The sequence below is a fragment of the Megalops cyprinoides genome, chromosome 2 (genome assembly GCF_013368585.1).
Source record: "Megalops cyprinoides isolate fMegCyp1 chromosome 2, fMegCyp1.pri, whole genome shotgun sequence".
Classification (NCBI taxonomy): Eukaryota; Metazoa; Chordata; class Actinopteri; order Elopiformes; family Megalopidae; genus Megalops; species Megalops cyprinoides.
Window position 1 is genome coordinate 18,750,230 of NC_050584.1, and position 13,618 is coordinate 18,763,847.

The 13,618-nt window shown below is 41.0% G+C and overlaps 1 protein-coding gene across 2 annotated transcripts in view; it reads right to left on the reverse strand.

The window, feature by feature from the left end:
* The window catches only part of LOC118796564 (protein FAM110B-like), a 44,224-nt gene extending 31,274 nt beyond the window's left edge, over positions 1-12,950 (reverse strand). The window contains exons 1-2 of one of the 2 annotated variants that reach the window (XM_036555533.1): positions 12,890-12,940; positions 7,964-8,029 (exon numbers count right to left, since the gene is read on the reverse strand). The gene's annotated coding sequence lies outside the window, so the exon portion shown is untranslated. Of the gene's footprint in view, positions 1-7,963; positions 8,030-12,889 lie in introns of both variants that reach the window. The other variant, XM_036555524.1, reaches the window with a different exon arrangement.
* Between the last annotated feature and the right edge of the window lie 668 nt (positions 12,951-13,618).

Consider the following 13,618-nt stretch of genomic DNA (forward strand, 5'->3'; position numbering starts at 1 on the left):
ACACCTCTATAATAGAGTAGTTCTTCTTAGTTCTCAACGCCAGAAAAAGTCTGCTCAGTCCGTTTAGACATAAAGGATATCACTGGTCCAGCAGCTTTTGTAAGCAGGTCGTCTGGCCCAATTTGAGCTCAGCCAGTGTACAGCCTACAGCAGTAGGGGTTGACCGATATGTTTTTTGTTTTTTCAGGGCCGATATCGATGCTGATTATTAGTAATAAAGGAGACCGACAGCCGATATTTTGAACCGATATACATTTGCAGTAAAAATGAATATCTTGGTGTCAAAATTTGGAATAACACAAACTCCAACACAAAACTTTGTTGAAATGCCATTAACCATATGTTTAATCAAAAGAGAATTTTTCAACATTATCTTGAAATAAAAAGTGCAGGGAGCTCCCAGCAGCATTTCTTACAAAGTTAACTGAAAATTTTACTGAATATAATAAATAGCTCCCCAACGTTTTATAAAGTAAAAATAAATAAAACTAGTAAAAGTCAGCTGGCTAAATTATGGATCAACAAATGAACTTGTTGACATTTGCTATCGCATTCAAGTTAGCTCTACGAGACTCAACATTAGCTTACTTTATTATGACCATCGGTTACCTATAACATGTTAAAACACCAACTCGTACAGGCGAGTAATGTTACGTTCGCAATATGGTAGCCTAAAAATAAGTTCCAGTTGCACTGACACCCATGTTACTCAAAGATATAGCTACTGCTACATAAAAAACTTCATTACCTCATTATAGTTAACTGTATATCACTGCAACAGAGTGCATTATTTGGGCATTTTCAGTGTAACTGGGAAACTGGGCATGCTTTTCATAGAAATAGATCATAAGATTGTGGTGTTTTTGCAACTTCAGCGTAGAGGACTGTGATGTTCACTGCAACTTCAGCAATATCTGCTGCCTTACCTTCGAAACACAGCTCCGCTCGCTCACGGTCTGCAGATGTGTTCCTCTGTGCCCGTCTGTGGCACAGTAGCCACCACAGTGTTGATAGGCTATTCCTCGTGACGTGTAACCAATCAGATGCTGCGAGCAGGACATTGCTCGGGACCACAGAGTGGTGACTACAGACAGAGAGAGGCAGCTGCATCAGAGCCAAAGTAACGCAATTTTATAATTTACTTAATCGCCAATCGGATAAAAAAATTACGATGCCGATAATCGTAAAAATGCTGAATATCGGATCTGATCATCAACTTTTTTGTTGAAAAAAAAAAAAATAGAGGCTGCTTGGGCTGAATTTTGTAATACTTTTTATCCACACACGTGCTTCTAAATACATTTTACAGTTTGCACACATCTATTTTTAGTCGCAAATGCGAGTGAAGCACTCGCTCTGTCGAGCCCTGATAACACTGTCAACTTTGATCTTTTCGATTTTATAAGGCAATTACTCTGTCACTTTGTATGATTAACATAGGGATACAGGGTCCTTCATCCAGCATCACTGGTTTGGGGCAAGCAGAGTATCTTAGGTTTTGTGAGCTGGGCAATCAGTCCTAGTTTGATCTGTAGCATTTGATGAGCACATCTATTCATCCTGGTAGCATTAGGTGGCCTGGCAGAGGCAACACAAGCAAGAAGATTTACATGGAGATTAGGGTTGTTGTGGCGATGGAACTCAACACACACAAAAAGAAACCAGCTTTTCTACGGGTGACTGATGATGTTCCTGCAAAAAAAACAGATACCATCTCAAGCACACTTGTGCTGAGGACTGCATGCGCCATTGAAATCCACTTATAAACTTTAACGAATACAAAGACACGTGAAGCTAAAGTGAACTGACCATGCATCAAGAACTGACAAGATCCGTTTAAGAATGATTTGAGGTTTGACAACTCACATAAACTAAGGCGACTATCTGAACCACATCAAGAAACTGTAGCGTAGACAGGCTACCATTTTTGAACTCTTGTCTCACCTTAGGACAACTCTTAGAGGCATTCAAGCAACAGCTAAATTAAATGACAGCTAAATTCATGGCCCTGGATTACAAAGTCAGCTCTGCCTCAACTTGCGTCCTCTATTCCTCTGTGATCTTTAGTGCGTGCTGTCCCTCACATGACCAATCACCTGTTAGTGGCGTACAGCATGGGCCAAGCTCACCTGCAATGAGCAGGCACCCAAATCTGCAATTAAAATGCACTTTTGTCCTTTGCCAAGAAAGCTGCCACCGGGTCAGACAACGTGGAGGTCCTGGGCATGTGACCTCCTTTGAATGCTTCAAAAACGAACAACCACCTTGAGGAACCAAGGCACCGCTCCCGCTCCACGGCGTGGATTTGGGTCACCGTTTAATCCTTCGGTAAGACGGATCTCACATGTTCCAGAAGTTAATTAATCATGATTTATCCACTGCCCACTTTGATTACATTCTGAATAATGAGGGCAGAACACCACAATGGTTCCTCTTACGGCAGACCTTCCAAACAATGGGCCCTCTTAATGAAAGTCAGTGAGCATTATCTGAAGGTAAGAAAACACAAAGCTCACGGACAGAGCCCAAACAGGATGATGTGCTCCGCGCGCTTTCCACGTCCGCCGCACAGAGTAAACTGCTGTGAACCCCACACTCTAATTTAAACCTCACCATGACTTCACTGCGCAGCCTTGGAGATGTCATCATCTTTTGGTTTGTGGAGCACTCACAGAGAGAGCTCCCCCTTCTCGACGAGAACCTCGCCTGCTTGCCGATATGCATGAGTCTCGAGTTTCAGTGGTAGGGAAGGACGCCTCATCTCCTGCCACACTGTCACTCACTCCTGGTGGGCAGACAGACAGCGGGTAATTGCTAGATTCTTCTCTATTTTTTTTTCAGAATGAGGTCAAATGTTGCACTGAAAGTTATACTTCCTCTGCAAATTTGAAAACATTTCAAACCCAGGACCGCCTGCACATAAATTCTGCAATGCTGCCTGCACCGCTCTGAATTGCCATCTTATTACCTTTGCCGACTGTTTATGAGTACTCCTGTCAAGGAGAGATCAAGACTTCCACTAGTGTAATCAGGTGTTTCAAGTGAAAGGTGCACGTTCCAGGAAGTATTCCAGTGTCTTATTTTGACAGTGTCTGGAAAAATGAATGTTTCATGACATGGGAGTGTGGGATGGGGGGGGGGGGGGGGGGGGGGTGCAGTATGAAGTAGTGGTTAGGGTTACCAGAATGTTGCTCGTTTGAATCCCCACTGGGGAAACTCCTGTCGCACTCTTTAGTGAGATAATTAACCTGATTGGCCTGGTGCCCTTCCAGCTGTAGAAATGGATAAATTGTGAAAATATAAGCAGTGAGAGTCCCTCCCAGAGAGAGGCACCTGCTAGGGAGATATAAATAATGACCTGATGGCAATTCGTGCAGCAACTTCTCCAGCAGTGCCATCTGCCATCACTCGATACAATCGTGCCGTTTTTTTAATCAATCCTTCTGTCGATTCATTCACTGTCACAGCCGCGGAGAGATTTTAATCCTCCTTTCTGCCTAATGTTGAAATAATCTTATGATTCAATTAGCGGCAGCCATCTGTAAGTCTGAAGTCAACACTCTGGAACACAAAGGACCAGTGACACGGAGCTCAATGCGCCTTGAGCGGGTGGCATAAAGACCTCTTTTTTGTTTTCAAGTGCTATTTTGAGACAAGCCGAAGCAACGTGTTACATAACTATGCAGGCACAGTGTGCATGTACATTCTTTTACAGCCAATTCAACAAATCTAATGAACTCTTGCAATTTTCCATAACATAACCGACAACAGGTTTCTCTTTTAAAAGCTGAAACAAGGGACAGATGGATTATCATCATTCCCTTGAGTTTGTCTGGAATGATCTAATAAGGTATGGAAGGCCATTAGAAACATTCAGCGTTAGCTGGTGGAACTGCCAGTTAACGCCAAAGTCATTTGGCAGGGGGATATTTTGAGTGCCACTGTTGTAACTGGTAGAGCATTTACCGTACCAGAAGCAACGGTGTGAAATAAACAAAATGATTCATCAGCAAGCACAGCAGTTCTGTTAAAAAAACAAGAATATCTTTAAGCCATGCAATAAATTGATAATTACAGCTGAAAATAACAGTTTTTACTGGTCTCCATGCCCTTTAAGGTCACACTAAATGCTATTCACATGACATGCACAGTGGTTTTATTTGATTTGATTTGTTTGTTCACGGAAGCATATGGTTCAACACAAAAACAAGATTCTCCTTCACCTAAAAAACAGACTGTAGCCAATTATAAGTGATTCACTCATGCATTCTGCTGAATTATTCTATACAGCATATTAATGCAGTAGGTTAATGAAAAGAACAGCGGCTTCCATTTCAGTCTGTTCACTCGTATGTGAAAGGCCTTTAATGCTTTAAAAGACCATGCCGCCATCATGTTAACGCAACCTTAACCTAATAGTATCACCACCAAGCCAGTACTGTTGGTGTATACTTGAATCTGTGGTAGTGTGTATGTGTACACTGTAGTAAAAAACCACTATGCAGGAGTCCAAGTGGCACAGACAGTAACAGCACTTGTTCCAAGTACAGGCTTAGCCCCACACCCCGGGTTTGAAACCACCATGTTACTTGCCAGCAATGACTGGGAGCCCACATCGATGGAACAAACTGCCTTCCACCAGGGATATGGGTGGGTAGGTCGGCCAGGGGCCCCTCCTCACCCTGTTCCTGGCACCCAGGGATTCGCTTTGACGCCTAAGAGTTACTCAGATGGCATCAGGACATTGCCCCTGTCCTCTGACACCATTTGCCTCCTGGTGCAGTGTGGAACTTGTAGTGTGAAAAATGGTCCCAACAGGCATGTATGTGTGCTGGACGACTGCACTCTCCTCCACCTGCACACTTGAGAGGGTTCAACATTTGCCCTTATGGTGGTGTTGAGCTTAAATGGGGTAACTGTCGACTGCTAAATAGTTGGGTAAAAAAAGGGGGGAAAATGCAAAAGGAATTAAAGAAATTAAAATTTCTAAAATGTTTTCCCAGAATCTACCAACATTAAAAAGAATTAGCCTACAATACACAAAACTACAGCTGATGCTGAGGTAAACATGTAACTGCACATCACCAGGGAGATGGCTGACTGTAGAGCTTTCAGCCGCCAACACTATCAGTCAGTGCTAGTAACATCTTCCGTTTCCATTTTAAGTTCCCATTTCAAAACTGGGAGATGCAGTTACTGGTGCATAAAAGAAAACTCATCATGTATAGAATGATATGTGCATGCACATACACACTACACACACACACACACATATACACACATTGGGCATCAGACACTTAATCCAACACAGAGTGGTGACTGCACAACATGATAAGAACCAAATTTCACCCCACTGTCAGAAAATGGTGACTCACACTCACAAAGCTGTAGACAATGAAAGCATTATCTCCGCAGACAGGCCGCGCATGTACGCATATCAGGGGAATACATCTTCAAATTATTGTTTCATTTTCAAGCAAGGAGACCCCCTTACTAGAAAAAAAAGAGTGTCTATCCGAAAGGAGACATTTCTTTCTCAGCAGACATAAATTGATTTTGTAGCAGCAAATCGACCAGTGGACATCAGCACTAACTATCAAAATACAGGGCAAGTTTCAATTCTGCAGGTGGAACGCCATCAGAATGACCTCTCACCAGGGCACTGTAAGAATCTTTCACAAACAATTGTCCACAGACAGTTATGACCAGGGTTATTCTTCTATTGCAACTACAGCAGAGTTTTCAGTGGGTACTTACCACACTGTATGTAATACTGCAAAGCTGGTCTGTAACACCTCTTCAAAAACAATAACAACAGCAAAATGATAATAAAATGAAACAGAATAAAAGAGAAATCAAAGCGCAGATGCTGCAGTGCCCTGCTGGGACAGAGGGTTTACAGCTCAAGCCCACAAATGATGTGGTGAATCAGAGCAAATCCCCCCAGGGAGGCCACATTAAAAAGAGAGGGGGAAACACAAGAACGAGACCCCTGCTAAAGCCATGCCCATTAATCCAAAGGGACGTACCCACTTCACAAACTCACATTAACAGGCTCGCTTCATGTGCTTTACTTATTGTCGAATTAAGCGAAAAACTAATGTGGACCAGCGTGGGGAAAATGAAATTTGTTTCTGTAAAACAGACACTTTTTGGTCGTTTCAAAAATGCAGAACATGTCATACATTCTTAATTCCCCCCCACCCACCCCGACACGAACAAACAACAAAAACCCAAAAAACCAAAAATCCACCCAGCTTAATCCAGAACAAAGCCCCTGCAGATAATAAATAACGCAGACAATATGAGACAAACAAGGTCCCCCACTGGGCGCGAGGTTTTAGTGATCGCTCCACAGTATTTCTGCATGCTATCTGCTGGCACATGCGCAAGCAGATTCATCACACACACCCTGGAGGGAGGGTTATTGATCTTACATCTACCTGTGATACTGCTCAGTGGATTGTGCATTCACCATGTGTGGAGTACACTCTTGTAGAATAAACTGGAATGTTTAAGATACCATAATTTCCACTGCTCGTGGCTTGGAGGTCTACTGACAGAGCCTTATAAAAAGCAGACTATCTCTAGGCTTGTTTTTTTTTTCTGGGTGCTCCATTATTGAAGCAATCTTTCATCATGGTCGCCCTGCTGAGCAACTGTTTAGAAGAGAAAGTCCTCCTCAAAGGATGCTAAATATAAACACTCTCTCTAAATTACTGTTATTGTGATGACTCTGCAAATTTGCAAATTGTAAATGCCTATTTAATGCATCACACAGTGCAATTTTTTATCGTATTTTACTTTTTGTGCAAGTAGTCTGACGCTAGCACTTGACGTACTTTTTAAAAAGACCCTTGACTTGGATGCATGTGCTCATCATTCATTTCTTCCATGGAGCTGCATATTTCTTCACACAACTTTACTGCTAGCAAAAATAAATAAATAAATAAATAAATAATAAAACAACATAACCCATCATTGATTAGGCCCGCAAAGATTAAAATTATTCAGTAAATCTACAGCCAGTATTGCTCATAATTAAGTCACATCCTAAAGACACATTTCTGAACAATAATGATCATGATAACTATATGTTTGATAGCACTGTTGGGTATGACTGTGGAGTCCTACAGCTGGATCTCATAGTCATGGAGTTCCAATGAACTCCTGTCAGCTCTGCGGAGGGGCCTTCATCTCTTCCAGATTGGGGAGGGACATGTGCACCCCTTTCCCCCACCCTCCTCTCCCCCCTCCAATTCTTCCATGGACAGACTGCAGCCCTGCCACAACCCCAACCGCAATAAGCAGCTTTAGTATAATGAAATTAATAATAAAATGAATGGGCCTATCCCCCCGGGTTCACTGGGATTTTGAAACCATAAGCTGTAAATCTGATTCATGTGATGTCTGTCCAAAGGTTGGTCCAGTTGGCTCGACGGCCAAGTTCGCTGGTCTCTTATGCCGCACAACATGGTTGCCTGCTCATTCCCTTTTGCTCATGACGAGGTTTCATTATTTGGATGGCCCATCAGCAAAGGTAACGGCACCCCTGGTTTATGTTCACTTTTGGCTTTGCTGCGGAGACTGCTGAGCAATGTAGAAACCAACGTTACAGCCGCGGTTCTCCATGACACCCCTTTTCCACTGCCATTTTTCCCCGGCTTTGTTTATGAGCTGCGAGATGAATGAAAGCAGGTCCTGTAAGAGAGGGCCCAGAACAATCTCATGTTGTGAGATATGTATTATACGCCATCCAACATGAGCATGGCTGCCAAGGGATACATGGCTTGTCTCTAGACTTGCCTGTGGAAAACAGCAGAAACTTTAATTACCGCAGCTGGAAAAGATTTTCCTATTCACCAAGATTCCATGCAATAAAAGCGCTCAGATCGCCACAGCCTCCACCTAAAACGCAATACACACTCAAACTACTCAAAAAGAAACAAGAGTTTTGCTTCACCGATTATGATCCCGCGAGTGAATCTGTGATCTTCCATCTGTAATCACAGCTCGGATGTGGGTTTTCCTACTGGAAAACAATGAAAATCTGTGGTACATTTTCTGTTCAATCATTTTGTTCCATATTAAGTTCATAAAAAAGTCACAAACAGCCACATTACTTTTTCCTCTCGATCTGACCTGGAGGCTTTGAACATCACAATGTTAACCAAAGTGCCTGTCACCCTCAACGTACTCCAATGGCTGTTCACTGTCTAGTGTATTTGTCTGCACAATGCTAGTTCTTTCAAATTATTTTTAAACATCATACTGCACAATGATGTGACCCGTCAAATCTGAAGGTTTGAAACTCTGTTACCAAACATTTTATTTCAGGAACAAGAAGCAGAGCCATACATATTTTTCATAGGAATTAGAAACCTTTTAAACAATTCCTGAACATGTCCCCAGAAAGATGGTTTGGAGAGGGTTAATGGACATGTACTGTTCGCACTCTCTCCACAATACTGTTACCAGCTACAGAGTGAAAACCTGAAGAAAGAAAATATGCCCAAACTAATATTAACACTGTTTTTTTACTAAATGAAACTGTAGATGGTATGTCGGAGATAAGTGATGGTGATACACTATCAAGACAAACTGTCACAACTGGTAATACTATGAAGTTGTTTTAGCCATTATCAGTGGATGAATGGTTCACTTACAAGGAAATGATCTATGGACTGGCCTTAATTACAATCACGCTTTACCATGTGTTTCAGCTGCTCATATCACAAGAATGCAAAAAATGTGAAGATTTTCCCCAAGTCTCATTCCAGCAACTCGATTGCCTTCGCTTTATCAGATCAAGTGATTCTAACATTGAACTAACAAGCTAATGCTGCAGTTAGCTGTGTGGTGGACAATCACCATTGTAAGACTAACTGTACAAGTTTTCAAGGCAGCATATCCCTGGCAACTGGCTGCTGTTTGCAGACAACTGACGACTCAACAGGATGTCAACACTAGCCACTTCACCGTTTAAGACTCCATCTAAACAGGTGGAAATGTGAAGTTCTAATGCTTGGTTCTTTCCACTCTCTTTCCTGTTGAGCCAAGCCAGAACCAAATACCACATAAGACCCATTACAAAACTGCAAAACAAACCACTACAAAACAATTTTTTTGATTATGTAACCAATTAGCTTCATCAGTGCAACACGTTTCAGGAAAAACATACCAAGTCAATGCAAGTGACAAGAGCCATTATTTCACTGCTTCATGGAGACAGTTCCAACACTGGCAGCAAGGGCAAGACTGTAATGATGTGTGCTATAAGCAGTGGCCATAGAAGAGGTTCTAACTAACAGCCATTTTATTTCTCATGTATGAGCACATACTTAAGTTGAGAGCGGCCAATTTTATAAGAGCAAGCATTGACCTTCTTGCTTTTTCACTGCCATATTGCCAGCCATATTGTTAACCTTGACACTGCTCAGCCACCCTAAGTTGGTTAAGCCTGGCCATAATTTGGAAAAGGAAAACACAACAGAAACACAAACTGTAGCCCCTGACACTAAATCAGCAATGTCCCACATTGACCAAACCTCACATTTATGCTTCCGCATTTCAGTTACTCTGACCTGCACAATATCTGTCATAAGTGCTGTAACAGGATAATTTTTCAACTAATTTTCCCCTCTGATCTTGGTATTTAATATAGAATATGCCAACCCATTGCAGAGAAGAAAATTTGGATCTTCTTTTTAGCTTAAAAGTCACTCTGGGGTTGTAATGAAGGTGTCAAAACCCCTCAAAGCTCTCACACATGCAATTAAAATTGTTATGAGACTACATTTTTGCAGCTTTTAGTGTTAAATACCACACACGACTTACTCTTACACTTAATTACCAGACCTGACTACCACCTTGTAGCAAGCTATGCAAGCACTTCACTTCAGGCCTCATAAGCTCAGTTCACTTCAGGGCTGTGTTTGTTGGCAACCTGACTCAACAGACAGCGGTGCACAAATGACTACACTACATAATCAAGTTAGCCAAAACAAGATAGCAGCTCACTCCTATTAAAACATTGGACAGTGTGTTGATGGGCATGTTTTATTTTCCTTCCCAAGAAGTATTTCACAACAGCACAAATAATCTTTGAACATTCTTAGGTATCATCACCACTCATTTTAACATTTTAACATTTAATATATGTGTGTGAAACACACTACTAAAAAACTTTGGAACTCATACAGAGTTGCCATGTACCCCAGCTGAATAAGGTTTTTTTCCTTTGCGACAGTCCTTGAAAAAAAAAAAAAACTGTGTGTGTGTACTAGGACACAACATAAGCAGTTTGGCTGAATGCAGAACTGTATTTGAGGCCACTTGAAGTCACTTTACCTTCTACCCACTTTTCAGACATTCCAGAGTATCAACAGCCTTAGGGCAGACAGCCTCAAAGGGCACATAGATAGTGTAGGCTGTGAATTTAATGGAAGCATGCGGTACATGCTTTCTTCCAGTGGACAAACCATATGCACATTCAGATAGGCAAGGAGTTTTCATTATTTAAAACTTTTGTTATCTATGGTATATTGTCAATATTTCATCACACATTTACTTATAGGGACACAGTGAATCTAAAATTGTCTACTTGGCTTATTCTTGATACAGAGGTGATTAATTTGACATGTCACAAAACTGTTTCAGATAATGCACTTAAAATGATGGAGACTTTGAGAGCCAACGTTAAGATTTACAACATAGAAATGTTTTGTTTTGATTTAGTTCTGTTTTGGTCTGTTGTGGCGCTCACCTCATAATAAACTCATCAGACTGACTCCACAAGCACTGTGATTATAACTGAGCCACCATTTAATGCCCCTCTTTGTGAAATTCTGATTTGCCCTGTCACTTCCTTTTGGTAGGAGGTATAGTATTTCCATCACTTGGGTATGAAATTAAGTCAGAATTCAGAGTATCATTGACATGGGTATGTTTTCAAAACTGTATCTGACAAAAAAATATTTAGTTGTAAACTATGGCCACAATCCATATCCAAATTTGTAGAGTATTTTCAGCTTCAGTATATAAAATGTTCATTGTAAAGTCCTTTAATGCAGATGTATTTACCTGTTCTGTGCAGGGAGACAGTCTTGGGCTGTTTTGCAATAATCTGCTATAATGGTGAATATCAATACAATTTTGAATTAATTTTTCAGTAAAGTTGCTTTCACCATCTGTTACACATTCAAAGCTGCAAACCACTGAGTCATTTACCACATATCTACAATCTGTGATCAAGTGCAAACACTCATGTCTGCAAGGTGCCCCAGTGCACTGACGTTGCAAGGGCAATAGCGACACCAGAGGGAAGCACAGGGAGAAGTGGAGGTCATTCAGTTCATGCTAATTATGGTTGCCTTTGTTAAGTGGATATATTTCAGCCGAGATCATACAATCCTGACACTGAAAATGACACTGATGAAAAACTTGCTTTCAAAAACAAAATAATTAGATTTGACTTCATGGGGCAGTCTGGGAACATAATATGCAATCTCTAAACCACTCAGTTGTACTTTCCATTACTGCTGTGTACTAATAGGAAACTTCAAAACTGTGCAGACAGAATATGGTGTTCTGTTCTCCGCATCAATTACATCATAGGATTGAAGATAAATATATGACAAATATTAATGGGGAACGACCTGGATGACATCATTAACGTCATTAAAACAACCTGTCTCCAGCCTATGTCTGGCGGAATGCCGAGGCACATTTGAAAAGTTATTATTTCGTACGAATGTACATTAAAATCTAATGCTTGTAACGTAGACTGCTCTGATCTGGCTCTAGCGGCAGTATTCCAAATATTGTAAATGAAATCACTGCACTGGAAATTTACAGATTAGCAAATTGCACCTGTAATTTGAGGTCCAATATCAAAGATGATTAATCAAAAGCATTAATCGTGTGGTTTTAAGAGCTGTCACGTAATCTCGGAATGCATCGCGAAAAAGAGGCTGGCCATGAAAGCAGGTCGGGATTATTCTAAATCAAGAGGAAATTAATCATAGTTACATGATGTTATTCAACAGCATTAATATCTAACCGAGACGTGATGAAACCCTACACTGCACACGATCGAAATCCGATGCGGTTACATTTAGCCTACCCCATAATCATTTATCTCGTCGTCACTCTTCATTTCGGTAATACAGACGAAACGGACAAAAGGAGCAGGAGAAAGTTTTCATCGCTTTTATGACGACAATAACTCCCCTGTAGGCAGGGCTACGAACAGGACACACTGCAAATACTGCCGACACTCACAATGGCAAGATCACACAACAACTTCCTTAAACTGGCTGCACTGTTCAATGTATGACAAATTAAACGGCCGACCCTAAACTGACTTTGAATTGCTCCATTTTCTCTTCACCTGAGACAGCATCTGGCATGCTCATCCAACGCCAAAGAGCGTTGCTAATGTAACCGCTGGTTTGTCACTTGAGTGGTGCGATGGTTCTCTAACCCATAAATCTCTACAGGCTTGTGGAAGAAACCTCTTTTTTATCAGTCCTGCACTTAGTGAAAGACGGTAAAAAAAAAACCTTGGAAGCAAGAAAAAGTAGCAAATATGTCCAATGTTATGCATTTCATTGAAAACAAATAAAAACAAAAATAAAACACTTGTCAGTCATAGCAAGTTAACTGTCATGTTGCAAAAATGAGTATATATTTGCGTCTGGATTCAAAAAGAGTAATGGGACCCAATTAGCTGCAGTATATGCAAGCACGTATCACTCTACACAAACGAACAAAAGAATGAGAGTGTTCGTTCAGTGTGCAATGACGAGCACGTAACTTGTCCTCAGATATTCGAAAGGATCGTACTGTAAATTATTTAATGTTGACTACACAATAAAAGTGGACTTACCTTAATTACTTCGTGACCGCAATTATAAGAGATGCTGCGTTAGTGTATTCTTTCGCAGTGCTACTGAGCTTGCGGTCTGTCGGCGCAAGTCTTCCAGCATTGGTTCAGTCTGAACTGTCAGGACGCCTAAGACAAGGGGAGCAAGTAAACATTAGAAAAAAGCTGACCAAGCAATACATTTCCAATAGCATAACATTATTACAATTTTATTTTTACAAAACATGAAATACTTCCTTTAATTACTAAAATGTTTCTCTTAGAATATTATGTGGATAGACGCGTGGTTTTCTAAACCGCCCTTCCCCACAGTCCTGAATGATGTGTCCCATTTTCTCTTAAAGGAAACGCGTTATTTTTACATGAAAGTCGGCCAAAGCAAAGGCAAGAAAAACGGGGGGGGGGGGGGGGGGGGGGGCAAACAGCCAAATGTAGCCTATATTGCTATGTTCATCAAAATGGTATTGTTCAGGTACTCACATTTGCACATTTGAATTTACTCTTTAACAGCAATTTATCATGACACACTATGTAGTAAACAAGCTTTGAACAATGTAAAGTGAAATGGAATTATTCATAATTGTTCATAGGCACTATAGGTGCAATTTAAAGTCAAAGTTGTGGCATTTATCCAACATTTGAGTCAATTCAGCCTAATACTCCAGCTTGCTGCACACCATTTTTTCTTTTATGCAGATTTAATGTAATATTTGTATCATATGAGACCACATG